Source organism: Rattus norvegicus, chromosome 3 (assembly GCF_036323735.1).
Source record: "Rattus norvegicus strain BN/NHsdMcwi chromosome 3, GRCr8, whole genome shotgun sequence".
Lineage (NCBI taxonomy): Eukaryota > Metazoa > Chordata > Mammalia > Rodentia > Muridae > Rattus > Rattus norvegicus.
The window spans coordinates 189,388,302-189,393,803 of record NC_086021.1 but is presented as its reverse complement, the minus strand read 5'-3'; the positions used below and the strand labels follow the sequence as shown (position 1 = coordinate 189,393,803).

The 5,502-nt window shown below is 43.1% G+C and overlaps 1 pseudogene; it reads right to left on the bottom strand.

Annotated features, from left to right (window-relative positions):
- Positions 1-977: 977 nt before the first annotated feature.
- Positions 978-1,435, bottom strand: Ube2n-ps1 (ubiquitin-conjugating enzyme E2N, pseudogene 1; annotated as a pseudogene).
- Positions 1,436-5,502: the final 4,067 nt, after the last annotated feature.

Genomic DNA, 5,502 nt, shown 5'->3' with positions numbered 1-5,502 from the left:
ACAGGACACAGGTGGAGGACGGCGCTCAGGCGCCCCCTGGTGGCTTCTACTGAACGGATTTCATATAATGAGACGACGAAGGAAATTCTGAGAAAGGTGCGGGGCTGTGTACAGTAAATTTCCTTTACACAAATGTTCATGTGTGATGCTTATTTTATTAGAAAAAATTTATGATAGTTTTATAAATAATTAAATTTAATAATTACATTATATTATATGTAAATAAATTTTAAAAATAAAAGATTTAAAATAAAATTAAATTTAAAAAAGTTTTCACAGTCTTTAATTTTAGAATAACAAAAAATATTTTACTAAAACATAAGATTTACAGAAGTTTCCAGACACTCCATACAAAATGGTCACAAGCTTTTTCTTTGTCCTTGGGGGCTGGGAGAGGGGGCAGAGAATCTACACTTGAGAGCAAAGTCACAATGTTACTAGTGAGGGCTGTGATGTTTATTTAATGTTCCCATTTTGGACCAGACAATCAAGCTTGTCCATCTACAGCGTCTAAGGTTGGACTTGGCTACAGAGCATATTCTTAAAATCTGGTTACCTGCATTTAACCACTGCAATTAGATTCCTTAAGAGAGTGGAGGAGAAAGGAGGCCATAAAATTAAAATAAAACTACTTTCCCCCTAAAAAATAAAATAAAAATACCCACGCCCTTGGCAGCTAATCCTGACAGCTACCTTCATTCACAGCGCCTTGCATTTAGACCATGATGGGGAAAGGAGTCAAAGCAGAGAGTCCTGCTTCTCAGCAACCAGGGTGATGCTCCAGCCTCTGCTCATGCTTTACAACAGCGAATCAGGACAAGACAGGTCTGCTAATGTGCATGTGATAGCCAAAGATGAAGATGCCTGGGCTTTTATTCTGTAATGTTTCTAAGACTGTGTCCATTAAATGCGAACAAGAAAAGGAAGGAGTCTTGGTAGAACAGGAGACGTGGTATACACTTGGTGAACTGATCGACTTAAATGTTGTTCATGGCATAGAGCCTCGTCCATGCTCTCGCTGTTTCTATGGCTTGGGCTTCGTTGCTCCTCCACTGCTCAGCTACATCGTTTGCTAATGGATCATCTGGATTAGGAACACTTAACAAAGCCTGGATTGACAGCAGAACTGTCCAGATCTGCAGTGCTGGGGACCACTTATCTTTCAAAATATCTAAACATATTCTTCCCAACTTGTCTACGTTAGGATGATAAATTTTGGTCATGAAACGTACTTTAGGTGCTGCCATTGGGTATTCTTCTGGAAGGAATAGTTCAAGTTTAAAAGTCCCTGCCTCAAAGGGGGAGTCCTGGGGACCAGCAATGACCACATGAAAATAACAGGCGCTGCTCTCATCTGGTTCTGCTTTTGTGCCAGTAATTAGTTCTGCAGCAAACACTGGGTTTCCTTGGTGATCCTGTGGGGCAGCCCAGCCATCTTGTCAGATCCCGAGCTTGGCCTCTGTTCCGCTCACCTCACGCACAAGTCGGTCTTTAATTTTAAAAGAAAAATTGTTTCTGGGTGAGTGAGTCTTTGAAGCACACTTCAGCAGCCTATTCCCAATGTGATCTGGACTCCAGCTGGAGGTCAGGATGTGCAAACTTGCTCAACTACATGTATTTTACAAGACTGTGATCCCACACCAAAGGGAAACTTCTGATCTGTAGTTTAGGTGCAGAGCATCTGGGTGACAAACCATCTTCTTCAAACAGACATAGAGCCTTTTGTCATCTCAAATAAATCTCACCTACCTTCTTAGGGAAGAGACAAGAATTCTCCCTTTTTTGGCAAGGGTTTTGCATTTTTATTGTTTTTTAAAAGATTTATTTATTTATTATATACAGTGTTCAGTCTGCACACCAGAAGAGAACACCAAGATCCCATCACAGATGGTTGTGAGCCTCCATGTGGTTGCTGGGAATTGAACTCAGGACCTCTGGAAGAGCAGTCAGTGCTCTTAAGCACTGAGCCATCTCTCCAGTGCATTTTTATTCTTTTTTTTTTTTTTTTTGGTTCTTTTTTTTCGGAGCTGGGGACCGAACCCAGGGCCTTGCGCTTCCTAGGTAAGCGCTCTACCACTGAGCTAAATCCCCAGCCCCGCATTTTTATTCTTAATATAATTTCCCAGGATCACTGTATCCATATTTTAGTGAATGTACTTAAATTTAGTTTTCTGATCACGAACAAATTTATAGTAGATCAAGATGACTGGATGGAAGGAACATGCGTTGCACTTGGCAACAGTTTTCAAAAGCAAACTCTGTTAACCATCAATGAGTTGTGAGTTAGATGCTCAGTGAGTGACGCTGAGCAGCCACAACAACGCGGTTGAGTTACACTGCACAATTGTAGAATTGTGTAGTAACAGCACAGAACCCAGACACATCCTCCTTACACGAAAGTCAGCTTAGATGTTTTACAATATTCAGTGTAATGTGGATTCTAAGAAAACACATTGAATTACTAGGAAATCGTGATCTCTGCATGAACATCAAAGACCAGAATTCATTGCCTGTTTGTCAGACAACATTACCAAGGAGAAGCGGTGCAAGACCTCAGAGGCCAATCACGGACACAGGAGGGAAAGCTGTAAGGAAAACCTGCAGGACTTTTCTTTCCCTGCCCATCACTAACGTAGCCAGGGGCACTCTGGTCATTGTGTGTTCTTCCTATGAACCTTTCAAATTCTGAAGAAGCTTGGAATTAAACATTTTGAAAACTAATAGTCACATAACAGGGATCTTTCTGGAAATGCTTCAAAGTGTCAGCAGCAGATCCCACGATCTGATGCTCTGTTGAATGGCAAGGAGGTGGACATGGAGGACGGTCTAGAAAGACTGCCATGTGAATCTTAAAGATACTCATCTCTACCCTGTCCAATCTGTGTCTGTGTGTAAATAAACACTAGTTTTTAAATAAAATAAACACTGTCAGAAGCTGGAGGGAGGCACCTTGGAACCCTCTCTTACATTTCATAACACGATGGGGTGGTCCTCTCTGGCCAAGGATCATTGACTCTGATAGAGCATCTCCTGGAGTGATGGAGTCTGGCTTGAGACGGCCTTTCCTGTGCTTTAAGCTCTAGTCCCTCCTGGTCATTTTGATGCCTCTAATTGTGTCAAGTGAAACAGACTGTGTTAGAACTGATGCCTAGGCTTACTCCATACCCTACAGGAACGGGCGTCCAGGAGCCAACACCAGTGGAGGCTGCTCTCTCTGAGTCTACTCCTCAATGTTGTCATCACTTAGCAATTTCCCGAAGATTAGACAGATAATTTGTAGCTCAGGGTTTCGCATCCATGAATTTCTGCTTGGAAAACCTGGGCGTGATATCCACACCTATAATCTTACCCTTCAAGAGGTAGAGGTCGGAGTATCTCCAAGACGACCCTGGCTGCATGTGATATTCTATCTTAACACATCACTGTCCTCATGGGGAAAAAGAAATGGAAAATAAAAGGAGGTGTAGAAGGAAATATTATCTTCATAATGGGTGTGACTTTGAGTTTTATGGTTATATTATTACTCTGGGAGAGAGTGCAAGATACAAGCTTTTCTGGCTATAAGGAACACAGTATTTTGGAATAAAGATTTTGTCTTTGTGTTTTTAAAAAGTGTGATTAGGCTCTGGGAACCTCAGAGTCATACTGATCAGATTTGAGAGAGGGAGACTGCCAGAAAAATTAGATTCAGGAGAATCAAACAGGATATCTCGATTCTAAACTTTTGTCTTGAGAGTTGTATTTTGCAGAATGTGTCTACTTGGATTCCTGGTCTCAAGGACTTTCAGCTGGGTCAGGTCAGGACACATCGGCTACAGCATTTGCTTCATTCTTCCTACCCCATACCCACAAGGATATCTCAATGCCCATGTACAGCTTGAAGAAGTTATGGAGGAGTCGTCGCCCCAATTCCCTGGACTTTTGAGGGGCTGAAAGTGGTTATTCTAAGGTTGTTTTATGAGGAATTTAGAAATGGTTCTAATTTAACAGGGAGGAATTAGCTAGATTTAGTTATACAGTCATAATCTCATTTGGTAACTAAGCTAAAATCATATCTTTACTTTGGTATAGAATTTGTTAAAAAAAATTGTAAAAAGTACAAGGTTTAGACTCAGTCCTTCTATTGATGCCATTACAAATTTATGAGCTGATTATACATGTGAGTTAAGGGCCAAATAGCAAATTCATGGCTCTGAGTTTGCTAGTGAACTTTCAACATAATAAGATAAAAACCCCTAACCCTAAGCTCCCCACCCCAACCCTAAACACTAAACCTAAATCCTAAACCGAACCCGAATGCCCTAACCCTAAACCAGACATGGAGTTGCAGAGTTTGGAGTCTGCCCAGCTGGTTTCCTGTCTTGCTGTGAGGATTACAGCTCAGTGATTCCATGAATCTGAGGAGAGACTTTGAATTTTTAACATTGTTGAGACTGCTATAGATTATGGGGACTTGGGAAGTTGGATTAAATGTACTTTGCATTATGCTATGTTTAGGTATGGGCCATACAGACTCATGTGTTTGAACAAGTCAATGGGAACCAGAGAGTGGAATGCGATGATTTGTATGTGCTCCGCCCAGGGGGTGGCAGTACTAGGAGGTGTGGCCCTGTTGAGGGAAGTGTGGTCTTGTTGGAGTGGGTGTGGCCTTGTGGGAGGAGGTGTGGCCTTGTTGAGGGAGGTGTGGCCTTGTTGAGGGAGGTGTGGCCCTGTTGGAGTGGGTGTGTCACTGTGGGCACGGGCTTTAAGACCCTCATCCTAGCTGCCTGGAAGCCAGTATTCTGCTAGCAGCCTTCAGATGAAGATGTAGAACTCTCAGCTCCTCCTACACCAGGCCTACCTGGATGCTGCCCTGCTCCCCGCCTTGATGATAATGGATTGAACCTCTGAACCTGTAAGCCAGCCCCAATGAAATGTTGTCTTTTATAAGACTTGCATTGGTCATGGTGTCTGCTCACAGCAGTAAAGCAGTGGGTGTGGCTTTAAAGACTGATGGTCTCTGGTTTTCTGTGTCACTTCAGAAAAGTTGGAGTTATCACAGAGAAAAGAGCCTCCCTTGAGAAAGTGCCTCCATGAGATCCAGCTGTAAGGCATTTTCTCAATCAGTGATCAATGGAGGAGGACCCAGCCCATTGTGGGTGGGGCCAACCCTGGGCTGGGGGTCCTGGATTCTATACAAAAGCAAGTTGAGCAAGCCATGGGGAAGCAAGCCAGGGAGCAGCACCCTCCATGGCCTCTGCATCAGCTCCTGCCTCCAGGAACCTGATCTGCTTGAGTTCCAGTCCTGACTTCCTTTTGTGATGAACAGCAACGTGGGAGTGTGAGCTGAATAAACCCTTTCCTCCCCAGCTTGCTTCCTGGTCATGATGTTTTGTGAAGGAATAGAAACCCTGACTAAGACAGTTATGTAGTCTTTGTTCTATCTCAGTGGGAACTGCGTGGCTCTAACTTTCAGCCTGATAGTCCAAGTCGAAGTCGCAGAAAGAAAAAGGAACACTTGGA